At 39.8% G+C, this 14,659-nt stretch overlaps 1 protein-coding gene across 2 annotated transcripts in view; it reads left to right on the forward strand.

Annotated features, from left to right (window-relative positions):
• Positions 1–14,659, forward strand: part of HMGCLL1 (3-hydroxymethyl-3-methylglutaryl-CoA lyase like 1) — an 88,319-nt gene that overhangs the window by 63,283 nt on the left and 10,377 nt on the right. The gene's annotated exons all lie outside the window — the stretch shown is intronic.

A 14,659-nucleotide genomic window follows, 5' to 3' on the forward strand; every position in this document is an offset into this window, starting at 1 on the left:
TTGAGGAATCCTCACTGTTTACTATCATGACACATTTAGGTGTGCCTGTAAGTTGTTCTGCAAAGCTGAACTGTTTTGGCTGTTTTTCTGGAACAGTGTAGTTCAGGGCAGATATCCATCCCAAAGGTTATCAGCTTGATTAATAAAAGATTGGCAAAGCTCTAAGCAGTTTATCATAGGATCTGAATATGGAAAGTGTTTGCTAGAGTTTGTAACTGACATGGCTAACATGCCAGTTTAAATTAAATTTCTAGTTTAAACACACCACAAAAATCAGTGCCTATACGTAAAAACAGTCAACTAAAACACATTCTACATTAATACCAGGTTTATGTTTATTAGACCACCTATTCATTCCTGTGATTAAGATGTACTTATGATAATGATTCTAGGATACATGGTTTTACATACTTTCTAATCTAGAACTTACGAGTATGCCAGTAGCTCTGTATCTAGCTTTGTGTTTTCAGCTAGTCTTCTTGGTTGACTGCAGTGCACTCTTATTCATTTCTCTTTCCCTTTATTTTGTGCTTACCAGATGCACACTAAAAAGATATGTCGTGCAGTGACAGAAACAACGTACAATATTTCAACATAATTCTAAAAACAATTGTGAAAGAAAAATTTCAAAAGTTTGGTGAGCATACAATTATTTTAAGTACCTTTAAAAACAGATTTTTATTCTGGATTTAATTCCTCATTCGGTTTTCATGGTATTTGGAAAATAAACTATTACATAAGAGTTGCTTGACTTGTTTTTAGAAATTCTCCCTATAATCATATTGCACTTTAATGAGGCTGTGACTCTTTATACATCAGCTAGAAGAAGATAGAATCATAGAATCATAGGGTTGGAAGGGACCTCTGGAGGTCATCTAGTCCAACCCCCTGCCAGAGCAGGGTCACCTAGAGCAGGTTGCACAGGAATGTGTCCAGGCGGGTTTTGAATGTCCCCAGAGTTGGAGACTCCACCACCTCTCTGGGCAGCCTGTTCCAGTGCTCTGCCACCCTCAAAGTAAAGAAGTTCCTCCTCATGTTTAGGTGGAACTTCCTATGCTTAAGTTTGTGCCCATTACCTCTTGTCCTGTCCCTGGGCACCACTGAAAAGAGCCTGGCCCCATCCTCCTGACACCCATCCTTTAAGTATTTATAAGTGTTGATGAGATCCCCCCTCAGCCGTCTTTTTTCCAGACTAAAAAGACCCAAATCCCTCAGACTTTCTTCATAAGAGAGGTGTTCGAGTCCCCTAATCATCTTGGTAGCTCTCTGCTGCACCCTCTCCAGCAGTTCCCTGTCCCTCTTGAACTGGGGAGCCCAGAACTAGGCTTTTAGACATGTCTATTTTTCTACTTGATGGAAAAGACTCCCCTTTCCTTTTTACTCCGAAGTAGTTTTTTTTTAAAGTTTAACGGCAAATGTGAAATAAGTACAGAATCACGACAGTGCTTCCCACTTGGAAATGATTGTTTCTTCTCATTACCTTTTGTTATTTGTGAGTGTGTCTATTCTAGGTCCTGCCTGAAAAAGAGGGTGTTCCATGGAACCTGACTTTCAGACCCAAGCAAGGGTCAGAAGAGTTTGCCATGGCAGGAAAAGTCCTGGGAAATCACAAATCTCAGTGTCTCCAGTAGGGAAGCACAGTGTTTACAGGATGATGCTCCCTTCCTTTTTGGGCAGCTATGCAGACAGCTGTGTTGAGGGGGTGGAACTAAACTTCTGGCCATTCTTGCATATTTATGGCTCCTCAGAACCAATTTTGTTATCATCCAGCAAACAATGAAGGGGGGAGAGTTACTTCCTGTTGTTGAGATACATCAGGTGGCTTTAAACAAACTCTCTGGGTGTTTTCTAAGGTAAAGTAAACTGCAGAAAATCTGGAGGTACTATGAGCAGAAAGACTGAAGTTCCTGAACTCACTCTAAATGAGTGTGTTGGGTGGATCTTTGTAGCTGCATGAGAACAAGTAACTGTTCACGTTAAGTGGAATAAGTTGAAGATGAGTCTTCAGTTAAGACAGAAACCAAAGCTGATGCAGTACTTAAAGTATGACAATCATCTTTTCTTTCTGTGCTGTGCAGAAGCAACACTGAACCAGTCTCCTGAGTCAATTCATTTGACATTTATCTTTTTTTGTTTTGAAATATTACAGTACAAATTAAAATAGCCAGGCTTTCAGAAATAAAAACTTTTTGATCGTTTTTAAAGATAAATGAATGATAGTTTTATACACTCCATAATTTTTGCCAGTTTGCATGTTTTCCTGTTTGTTTAATTTTTTTCTCCTTTGTTGCTTAGTGCAAGTGCTATATGGTGACAGATTGTCAGAGGCAAATGATGTGATTTGCTTAACAGAGTCCTTTCAAATGCATAAAGTAAACAATTACAGAAGGAAAGATTTTTCTCTGATCTACGTTCACAACAGTAATATTTTGCTTGCACTGAGTTGCAACAATAGGTAAGAGTTTTTAATTTGATGTAGTATCTTTTCCTCTAAAGAATAAACTGAGCAAACAGAATAAAAGTAGTTTTAGCAAGGCAATGTAATACGGCATCTATAGTAAAAGATAAGATGCTAAGCTGAATGCATTTTTAAACAAAAGAAGATTTTTGGCTTTACTGTTGGCAGATATATTGGATGAGGAATTTGCAACTGTCTTTTTTAAAAAAAGAACTTTGTTCAGAATAAGGGAAGAAATACTGCAAGACAGATTACATTTTGTGGCTCCCCACCTTAATGTTACCATTTAATTAGTCAATGTATTGGAAGGGAAGATTCTTTTGAAGGTATTGTAATGTGATAAGGTATTGTAATGTGATGAATATTATGAAATTGATCCAGTTATAATGGAATAGTAGAAGCTGAGAAACTGTCACACTTTTTTTTAGTTTCCTGCATTCTGATGAAAATCACGGTGAAAACTTTATTTGAAATAGAGATTCACACTGCCTGTGGTGTCCAAAAAGAAGCCCTATTTGATTGCATCTTCTTCAGTCACATTACTGTAGTTATTAACTGTTTAATCCCATCCTGGAATTCTACTCAGGACATTATATTTTAGCACAAAATGGAAAGTTCTGCTTCCTTGAAATTATATAGACGAATGACTAAAACATATATTCCAGAGCTCTTAAAGGGACGTTGCTCCTTAGTTCTGAATCTTTGCAGTAGATGCTGTATTTTCCAGCAAGACCCTAGTGGTCCCATTTGTTAAATACATTTGTCTGAGTCTGAGTCTTGAATCAAATTAAGCATGTGCATAGCTGTTTGCAAGTTCAGGGGCTACTGAGTGAGAAAGAATTTTAAGGAAAAAAGTACTGATAGAAATAACATAGCTTTTTTTTGTTACAAAAGATGTAAAAGGGAATAATCAAATTGAAAGAAAACAGAAATATCTAATACTTTATTATACCGTAATGTCTAGCGCAATATTGCCATAACTTTTGCCTAACTAATTGGGAATCTAGTCTTTAGTTTCTCTACAGAACGAGGTGTGCAAGAATGAATACATTTGGTTTTGTTGTTGGGTTTTGTTTTATGGTTTTTGATGTTGTATTTTTTTCCCTTGCAATGATTTTCGGTAAACAGATACCAGTGAAGAAAAAAAGAAGCAGTATAACTACTGTAAATATTTTATAAAATGTCCAACTGAAGCCCCTCAACCTCTGGTAATTAGAGGCCATACTGTGGAGATTGACAGGGTAAATTACCAGTTAATGTTTACACAACAAAACATATGCCCAGTACAATATCCTACACTGATGTTACTGAAACCAGAGTCCGGAAATGTACAGTGGAAACAAGACGTGGTACTTTTCTTGGGCCAACACAAACAGCAATTACAGCACAGTGTGAGAGAAGTCATAAGAAATACTACTGCGTATCAGTAGTTCAACAAAGTCAGCACTTTTGTGTAATTGCAGGGGAAAAGGGCTGAAAAACATTACAGATCTCAGCAAGAAATGGCCCTTTATACTTTTAAACTGATCCTTGATAAAACAATGCCGGGGTCATGAGAAGGCTACTCTGCCAATTTTGCTTCACTGTGGGATCCATTGACATCTGGCTGAGCTGCGGAAGCTGGAAAACTTCTTTAATATTCTCTTGACAGTAAAATGGACATGTGGAAAACATTCTAATCTGTTAATCTTTGGTGCTCCTGAAGAAAAAGGACATTTGGCTTTATACTTTGTGATGATAAATATTAAGTCTCCAGATCTAGCTGTAAATAAGTTGAAAGCATTTGAATGGAGAATGCAGTTCCTATTTTCCAAATATGTGAGAAGATGGATATGCACCTGTGTAATCCAGATGACGTAATAAATGCCAGGAGGTTTTTTTCTAAGGGTAGTTTACCATACGTCTTGGCAATCAGCTTTTCTTTATGCTGAGTATGTTTTGTCAATGAATATTGCGGAGCAGAGTCTCTGAACTTCCTTACATCCTACGTACTAAAATAGAATAAAGTATTGTTTCACTCGGGGGATTATGAAAATAGAATTGAAAGAGATTCAAAATAGTAGTTATGGCTGAATAAAAAGTGCAGGTTTTATTTAACAGCATTAACTGTACAAATTATTTTTGGCCTAGACTTTAAATCTAATATGGAGTGATAGTGAATGATGGAGATATACATCTATTCACGTTAAGATGCACAGTTCATTTCTGTTGTGAACTATATCTCCAGAAATGAGAAGAGGAATCTCTCACATTAGAAAATAACTGCTATGAGCATATACTATTGAAGCATATATTGTGTATATTAATATAAAATGCAAAAGGTACCGTGGATTATGGAAAAACTAAACTAGAATTCACAATTCTGCACATCCTTGCAGTACATTCTAAATTGTTCTGAACAACTGAAACAATGCATAAAGATATCACTTTTATACACTTGATGAAAGTTGAAGTGATTTCCCCATTCTAAGTAGCAAATTACATCATTATAACACATGTACCCTGTTGAAAATGTGTGACTTCCTGTAGAAAACTTCAAGTATCTTCTTTTGCAAAATAAGAAACTCCGTAAATTAACACAGCTGTTGTTCTCCCCACCTCGTCCCCCCCAGAAGATGAAAACCATAAGAACAGTTAAAAAGACACAGACATGCTTTTGTTCTCTGATACAGTTAGGTCCTTTTCTTTCTGCTTGCTTAATTAATCAATGCTGATATTTCATTGATTGCTATTGAGACCTGCAAGAGGAATCAAATCTATGAACTCCACCTGCAGGTTAGAGCTAATAATAATAGATACAGAACCCACCACCATTCCGGTGTTTCCGAAGTAGACGAAAACTTAAGCTTCAGCAGGATCTTCCATTTAGATGTTGCCATGTGTTTGTGAAGCACAGCGCAGATTGGGTCTCAAAGAGAGAAAAGCCATAGGCAGGAGTTTTGTGGTTCACTGCCTGGGTGTCCCACATTCCCCAATAGTGGTATATTTATTTAGAAGGAAGGTGACGAAAAACCCGAGCCCTAGGTAGAGTAGTACCACTGCTTGACTACTGGATGTATTTGTGTTTGGCTGCTTGTGGGTTTTTTTTTTAGGTCCACTGCTGAATCTGCTGCATTTCTAAGTCAGCTGAATCTTTCTGTGGTGGTTATTGGGGGGGGATGATTTGACTACAGCTGAGCTTGATTCCTATTAAATAGGTGAGATGGGAAGGAAGATGTTATAATAGTTGAAACAGTAACGTGAGCAAGTTTCTGGAAAGCATAGGTACTGACATCAGAGGAAAAGCCTTGGAAGCATGAGACAGGAGTAGTCATGTACTTAAATTGTAATGTGCAACAGATCATTTAATATGCCATTACTGCCATCGTGTTTGTGATAGTAGCCAAAACCTTGTGGTATGCGGCAAGACAAGGGAGACTTGGACTGAAGGGTATTTAGCAACTGCTCCCTCTCTTTATGTATCATCACATCCAGGAGAAACAAGTGTAGGTCTAGTTGACAACGTGTGAGTGGGAACAATACTAAAAGTCACTACTATCTCAAAAGGTCTTTTAACTCTAAATGTGGAAGCTCGTTATGCAGCTGAGATGGGAAGCACTGGGTGAAGCTGAAGTAGTCAAAGAAGAAAATGTTCTTGCACTAGAGCTAACAGGCATCAATCTTAGTGTCCAATAACTTAACCTGGGGTCTCACCTTTAGTCTGCCTTAGCGTTTCTTGGAGAAAGCTACTCAGAGGAAGACAGAGAAGAGGCTGACCTTAGCATATATTTTCAGACACCTGAAGAACCCATTAGAATTCCTAAGGTCATCTTGGGGTCCCTCCACCCATGTTGGTCCATTGAGCTTCCATAGCTTCCATACCAAGGAGCCGGTGGTGGTTTTTAGACTGCGAAGACCACACATGTTGTATGGGTGATCAGCCCCAGACAGGAGCTGATACTTCTGTAGGACTCCACAGCACATCTGGAGATGAGCCCTGGGGACGCGCGGGAGGTCCCCATTTCTGCTGAGTGGCAGGTGGGTGTGATTTCAGAGATAATACAGGGAATGAAAGTCAAAACAAAGTGGTTTTTGTGGGTGGGTGATGTTCCTGGCTCTAGGGGAGTCAGGTGCTGCTGTGTGAGGGCTCTGGCTGAATTGAAGTCAGATGGGATTTTAAATGCTGTTACTATTTCGTTCCTTTAGATACCCTGATGCTGACATACCATAATACTACCGTGGAAAGAAAATAGTTCTGCTCTGCTTTCCCAGCTTTCTTATAAATGCCATCATTGCTACAAATTTATTTTATAAAAATAGAAGTTTTCTGCCACCCACCTATCTTATTTGCTCACATTGGTACAAGCTAGTGTCCTCTGCCACTTGGTGCATCATGCTGAAAGTGTTCTGTTTATACAAAGTGAGGGAAATTACACCTCCAGGAACAGTTTTGGCCACCCAGCTTGAGCTGAGGAAATTGGTCTTCCTGTAACTAGAAGGGCTGGGAGCTGGCAGAAACTAACCAGGACTGAACAACAAGATCAAAAGAATTTGTAGTTTCTTTCTAAGGTAGAGATACCAATAAAAGGGATAGCTAAAATCGATGAACTAGGTTATGTGTTTCCTGAATGTAGAAAAAAGTAGCTTTTTCAGATACTGTGATGCTTGTGTCAGATGTGACATTTTCATTGGCCGGTTCATATGTTCCACATTTGCCATATGCATTTTAAATACTAGATCAGTGCCTTTCCCTGATTCTGCATAGTAGCACCCTGTCCTTTTTCAATATTGCAACTCACAGTGAAGTGCGCTGTCTGCAGCCTGCATCTCAAACATTGATTTTTACCTGTGGTTTCATCCTTCATTCAACTCATTCTCAGCTGATGTCCCATAATTCAGCCATTATGATAGTTCAGACATTTTATTTTAGTAGGTATGTCCCTACCCAGTTTATCCTCTGTGAGCCATCCCTTGCAAAGTGAGTGGATTTTCTTTCTTCATCGAACCTTCACTGTCAGCAGTTCCAAACATGCTTTCCCCAATCCCAGCAAAATTTTCCTTTCCCAGAGCAACCCTCTAACTTTACCAACAAGTTAAGTAATTTTTTTGTCTTCCCTGCCCATTCAAAGTCCTCAGTTTATTTTCAGGTTTATTTTTAGTCATTTATGCTGGCATGTAGCACGTGAGAAAAACCTGGTTGTCACCTGGCTTGCATGTATGGCACAGACAACCTGGTGCGTTTTTTGCATCTCTCGACCTGATGATTCTCTCCCCAGAGCTGCCCTTTGCCTTTCCTCTCTGGTTCCCCCTTTCCCTCCAGGTCCCAGGATTATTATCTGCTCTGCTCTACCTGTTTAACTCGTCTTCTGACTGTGTCCAGACTTAAATCTATAACATGAATATCCTGCATTTTTAGATCAGATTATTCCACAACACATAGCAAGCAGACAAACTGTTAAACCCCCACAGGTTTACTCCAGAGCAGCAACTTCTACTGAACAGCATCAGGGGCAACAACTACTTGCTTCAAATCAGCAACAGCTGAACTGGGAAATCTGGTAATGCCCTGGGTTGCTTGGGGAGGGAAGGAAGGGAGACTGGAAAAGTCACTCAGTGCTCTGATGGTCATCGCGTCTTTCTTGGGTTTCAGGACCTTGAAATGCGTCTCCTGCTCCCCCTGCAGGTTTTGTGTCCCTTAGCAAGGGAGCAGCTCAATTGTGTACAACCCCGAGGGAGCAAACCCTAAAGTCTTGTAAATAGAACAGTGCACATATCCAAAAAGGAGCAAAATAAACCTGCATAGGCAATACTAGTAGTGATTTGTGAACATCTGCTTCCCAATATTAATTTTTTTATGGCATAGGATTTTTATTAGGCCTTTTTAAGCATTTCAAAATCTCAAAAGCAGTCTCATGTTTAATGAGACTCCAGTGGATTTCCTCTAAATATCCACGAACATTCTCTGAAGAACTGGATCCGCAACACAGATCTCAGCTGCTCGAGCCCGCCGGTGAGAGGTTTTTTGTGCAGGTGATGCACTGTCAGCCAGAGACACAGATTTTCCAGTTGGTTTCAGAGAAATTGCTTCACAGTTCTTTGTTGGGTTTGAGGAAAAGAACACGGTCAGCTGCTGCTCTCTTGACCCTCGGGCATTTTAGCTACCAGGCTGAGCAGTTCCTGACACTGAGGTGGAGCTTTCCTAAGCTCGTAACTAAGTCCAGACCCTGTGTTCTCTTAAACTCAGTATTCCTCCTGTGCCAAATTTGAGAGTGCAAAGCTACGAGAATATCTCCAAGAAGCTCGTGTTAGAATTATTGGATATTAGCATAACAGAGCCTTTTTCTTCCCCAAAACTTGTTCTCGGAAGTGGCCAGCCCCATTTTTCACTAAAACTTTCCAAAACAATCCAGCCTGAAGCAGAGACGAGGCATGGAAAATATAAGCTCCAGCAGTTAAAGGCTGACAAAGTAATAAACAACTGAAAGTAGGGCCTTATGATGGAAAGTGTTAGGGAACTTTAACTCTAGATGTCATTGCCAGCTTTGCTTATAATAAATGTGTCAGTAGCAATATGAAAAGATGTGTGCAATAAGTTAAAGGAATGCTGTATTGACCTATTTTGTGCAGCACGTCTGCCCACAAATGGCTTGTATCTCAATATGTTTCGGGAGAGAAGGATTTTGTTTTCACTGAATGTATTAATTTTCTAACTAAATGAACTGGGAAATTATAGATTTTAATGTAACAGTGACACCCTGTGGTCAGTACTGATGGAGTTAACTCTGAAAAGTGGCGTTTTCTTTTGTGATACATTAATCTTTAGCAAGAGCGGAGAGAAAAGAAGCAGGAAGGAAATGCAGTTAACTTTCAGGGTTTTCCACAGAGAGATGTTGTCTCATTTTATTGCTTTACATGTAGAAATTTATGCTTCTAATTGCTCAAATGCTAGAATAATATTTATTTACATACGTTTGTTTTATTGAAATAAAGGGGTATGGCAAGCCTTGCTTTTAGACAACTTGATAATGTAACTTAGAGAAAGGTCTCTGCGGGCACAGCCACCTTTCAAAGTGTTGCTGGCAGTTATTTATATTTCTATGGTTATCTCTGTCTCTACAGGAGAAGGCGTTTTTCCTGATGGCATACCAAGTAGTGGTGGGTAGCAGACTGGTGCCAGAGAGATGCAGTAATATGACAGGCACCACACCACACCAAGAGTTCCAGCTAGCTACTGACAGGGCTGCAGGATTAAATAGTGTTAGTCTTGTTCTGTCTTTTGTGTGGACAACCTTTGACCTAACATCTGTAGGTCCTCCTCTTACTTCTTCCTCCCTTCCTTCTCCCTTTCTTGAAAAAATGCTGAACTAATACAGCAATTCTTTGTCACAGCTACGTGCACCTATCTTTAAGGCACTGTGGTACTGAACTTTTGTGAAGGTTCAGTACCACATGATGCTGTGGCCCCTAAACTTTGTGGGACAGCAAATCTTTTCCTGTTTAATGCATACCCAGGATCCCTGATAACTATGGTTTCAAAATCTCATAGTTTAAAAAAAACCCTAATTTATGAGAGACCTTGTTTCTAGCTTCTGATTTATACCTCATGAATCCCTGGAGTTACTGATGCTGACCTTGCCATTTTTAAGAAAGGGACAAAGTTAAACTTCTGTCAGATGGAGCCAGGTTTAAAGATCAGTACGGAAGGAGACTGTCCCAACAAGAAGTTTTGGGAAGGCAGTAAAGCAAACTGAGAAACATGAAGCATTTATTATTCACTGGCAATAATGGTTTCCTGTTAAAACTGGCTATTTGACAAAGGTGATGAATTTAATTCCTTGCTCTCTCATTGGGGAATTAGGAAGATAGCATGGGACAGGAGCAAAAAGTCTTTTGCCTTCTCTAGAGAGTTAGCTAAAGCTAGCCAAAGCTAAAGTTTGGAAGATGTTCAGGAACCACTGTCAGAAATTTAGCGATTATCAAAACTCTACAAGTGTCAAAAAAGATGGGAGCGCTTAAGTTGTCCTGGAAGCCAAGTCATTGTTCACCCACACAGACATCCCTACGTAAGCAGCTCTGTGAGTGCTCGTCTAAGACATATCCTACAAAATAGCTGCAGTGCAACTTCTCATGAATCTCAGCACAATTTAGTGCCTGTCAGAAAGTGACAACGAGACTGTGGGCTTTTTAAAGATCTCATATTGACAGTGGATGTTTTGCAAGCTCAAATTGCTGAAAGGCTTGAAACTCATTATCTCTTGTAAAAGCCTGACAAATATTGGACATGTGATGAAGGAAGAAGCTTTGTTTTACACATTATGTCAATTTTTAGCTTTTCTTTTTGAGCCCCTTCTGCTTCTAATGACTGCAAAAGCAAAACAGCTTCATAGCTGCTCAGACTTGCAGAGAAGTTATTTATTAGGTGCTATTTCAGACTCTGTACTTGGACAGGCTGGGCTGTAATATTAACCTCCAAATTAGTTAGTAGTGCTGCTGAAGGATGTTTTCCAACATCTGTTTTTAGCACTGTTAGAATGGAGCTTGGAGTATGGAGTATTTAAGGACTTTTTGAATGGGGCCACACTGGAGATGAACTGCAGTGATTCTGCACATGAATCAGAAAACACATTATATTTGCCCGTACCATATGCAAAAGCAGACAGATGCAGCTGTACCTGCTGCTGAAATAGCAGTATGTTGCAGTGGACATCTTATCAGAAGCGTTATTAAGAGACTTTAAAGGACAATATCTTAAAGGCAGAGAAACCCACTCATCACGTATTAAAAGCACTGATTTGAAGACATGTCAGATTTGGAGGTCAGTCAGAGCAGCTGTATTATATACACCATGTCAAGACCTTGTCTACAACTGGCTGAATGTTAAAACAGCGAATTCATCCTGATGCAGATACAATCATTTATACAGTACTTCTGGGAAGTAATGGCTTAAGTGTCCTGTACTAGGATGAAAGCCGCCACACTGAGGATGTTGCCAATGTAAAGCTGTGACTAGACTTTCTCCTTTTTCTGTTTAGCTAGAATAGTTGATGCTTTAAAAGACAGAGCAGTTATCATGGTCCATCATCTGGAGGTTGCTGCTCCCACTGCTTACCCAGCAGAAGACGTCATTTTTTATGCTCTTACATGTACGTTAGGCTAAAATGACTGAGCTCACTCCAGTTTCCAGTGGAGGTAGTTCAAATTAACTCAGAGGAGGCTGCCTGAGAATACTAGGATGTGCTTAGCCAAAGATTTGTATTTCATGTTACCTTTATATTGCTGTGTTAACCCATACACCTCCATGTATTCACAAACACTTTCAACAAAGAATAATAAGCAAAGTATACCCAGTGTTATTAGGCTTGCACTGCAAATGCAGAATTACAGTGGCATCACGTGTATTTGTACAAGCTTATTAAGAAATTAATATGTATGTATATCCAGTGCCTTTACCAGACACACCGTTTAATGCTGGCAGTATATTGTTTCTTTTTTTTTTTCTCACAGTGAGATCCCTGTGAAGGACCGGAGCAGGCTACTGATAGTAATATAGGTGACCTAATAATATAGTATCTTTTTTATAAGAAAGCTGGAGGGAAACTTTTTACCAGGGCATGTAGTGATAGGATGAGGGATAATGGCTTCAAACTGGAAGAGGGTAGATTTAGACTAGATATCAGGAAGAAATTCTTTACTGTGAGGGTGGTGAGACACTGGAACAGGTTGCCCAGAGAAGCTGTGGGTGCCCCATCCCTGGAAGTGTTCAAGGCCAGGCTGGATGGGGCTTTGAGCAGCCTGGGCTAGTGGGAGGTGTCCCTGCCCAGGGCAGGGGGGTTGGAACTAGATGATCTTTAAGGTCCCTTCCAACCCGAACCATTCTATGATTCTATGATTCTATATGCTACTAAAGCTGTTTCTGAGCCTGTTGATCTTTCTTGGGAGTTTAACAGCTTTGCTGTACCTCAACACATTATTTGCCTATAGCTTTTATCCCTGTGTAAAAGTTACTGAAAATAAGTACATCAAGAAGAATGCTCTAGCAGTTATGACATAACCTGACAGCTGGGGGAAACTCCATGAAGGACACTTTCTTCTACCTTTTCATTCCTGAAACTGTGATTTTTGATGGAAATCTCAAAATCAGCCTGAAACAGCAGGCACAGTAGTGTGATTCATGCTTGTATCATACCAGCACTTCTACATGTTAGTCTCCCTTGTCTCTTCCCCAGACCTTCACCGTACCCTGAGTCTTTCCATTAAGAGGCCTTAGGTGTGTTTCTACAGGGACAGCAAGCCCGACAGCTGACACTGTGAAGCTTGAAGCAATGACTTCCAGAGTAAATATATGAATCTTAGCAGCTAATGCAAAAAGAGACAGAATTTCCAGTTGAAAGCTATCATAAACGCATATCCTCTGTGTATTGGACACAGATGTGTTGTATAACACATTTTCTGACCGGTGGGTTATACAAACAAAGTGTGTGACAAGTGACTGAAATGTGAAACATGTACTTTAGTGATTCACTCCATAATTCACAGATTAGTGTACTTTAAAGTACAATATCCCTTCTTAGAAAGTCTCATTGTGTGAGCAATATTAAACAGTACTGTCTTGCCTGTCACAGTTATGCACCTTGGCTCATTTGAGGTCTTTATTACAGCCCTTGAGCAGCTACTTAGCTCAAGATAGTGTTCCCTGTCTGAGAATAGGACCTGGGACAAAGCTTCATTGGATTATTCTTTATTATTGCCCTCCAGAAATGTTGGAACTTCAAAGACTCTGTAAGGCCAATTATAAAGCTATGGAAAGCACTGTTAAAACTAGAAGCAAATACAACAAAACATTAGGGAAGTTTATTTCAGAACTAAAAAACCCCACTGTTGGGTATATTCGGAAAGGGGACCTGACAACTGCTACATGCAGGACATCATCTTTTGCCTACCTTGCCAGCTAGTTGTATGCATGGCGGTGAAGGAGAAGCTCAGGCTCAAGGAGGGCAACAGAAGTCTCTGTGCCATCAGGCCTCTAAGCTGATCTTACTGACTTGCAAACGTGAGTAACAGGCATGGTTTAACCTCTGAATCTCTCTGGACACAAAGTCGAAGTTGGAGTATTGAAAACTTATCTCTGAACAGGAACTCCTGTCCTGAATTTGAGCTGTGATTGCACCCTGATTCGGTCTGCCTGACTTCTAAACTTTTGGTGCATGTCTGCCTAAATTAGCCCTAGGGGGAGGAGAAACCTCTAGTGTTCTTAAGGTAGAGAGAAGCTGGTTTCTTTGAAGATCTGATGACCTCTCTGCCTAATATCATTGCCTGCCTCTGATTATCTCTAGAGCCTGAATGCCTCCAAAAGCATCTAATCTTCTTCAAGGGGAAGTCTGAAGAGCTGTCTCTAGCAAGGGAGACCCAGTGTCCTGGATCACATACCTAGCATGTTAAAACAGAAACCAATGCTTCCCAATTTCAGCTTTATTTTAAAATCTAATCACAGAAAGAAGAGGGTGCGAGAGCTCACTAAACAAGTCAGTGGAAATCACAGGCTCTATTCCTTTCCGTCCCTGGCCAATCTCCCAGGCTAGGCTTTATCCCATAGGAAATTTAATATTATCTGTTGGGCAGAGTTGGTAACTGGTTTACGATTCTTTATCATGAATATGCTGAGAGGGGATCAGGAGAGAGAAGGAGCTTGGATGCAGTAGGAAGAAAATAAAAATCAAAGAACTATGAATGTATGACAGCTGGTTGTTTTTTCAAGTCTTAGTTTAAATGAGAAAGCTTAACACTGTGCATCAAGTAGTCACTTAAAAAATATTCAAAGATTGTAACCTGTATCTATGGAGAGCTTCCATGCTATCCAAGCTATTAGTTATTCCAAGCATCTTAAAAACTAGGCTTTTGAACACTGCTCCAGGACTGTGCTAGGGTGTGAAATTTGCTATTTTGGGGGTTGTGTTTTCTTATGGACTGGTGAATACAATAGACAATGGGTCAGACTCACCAGGATAACGTTCTTTAATCTTTTATTTCCAGTTGATTTAAACTCATGAACTCTTTAACAGGTCTGTCAAATTTTAATTTTTCCTTACATTGTGGTGTTCAGTTTGCGTGAAAATACCTTGTAGTCTTCCTCTGAAACAAGAACAAAAAATTATTTACACGGTGGTTTCATGATGTCTAATAAAGAAGAAAGAAAAGGAAATGAAAAGAGAGAAAATGCTAGGA

The sequence above is a fragment of the Rissa tridactyla genome, chromosome 3, assembly GCF_028500815.1.
Source record: "Rissa tridactyla isolate bRisTri1 chromosome 3, bRisTri1.patW.cur.20221130, whole genome shotgun sequence".
In the NCBI taxonomy this organism is placed as follows: domain Eukaryota; kingdom Metazoa; phylum Chordata; class Aves; order Charadriiformes; family Laridae; genus Rissa; species Rissa tridactyla.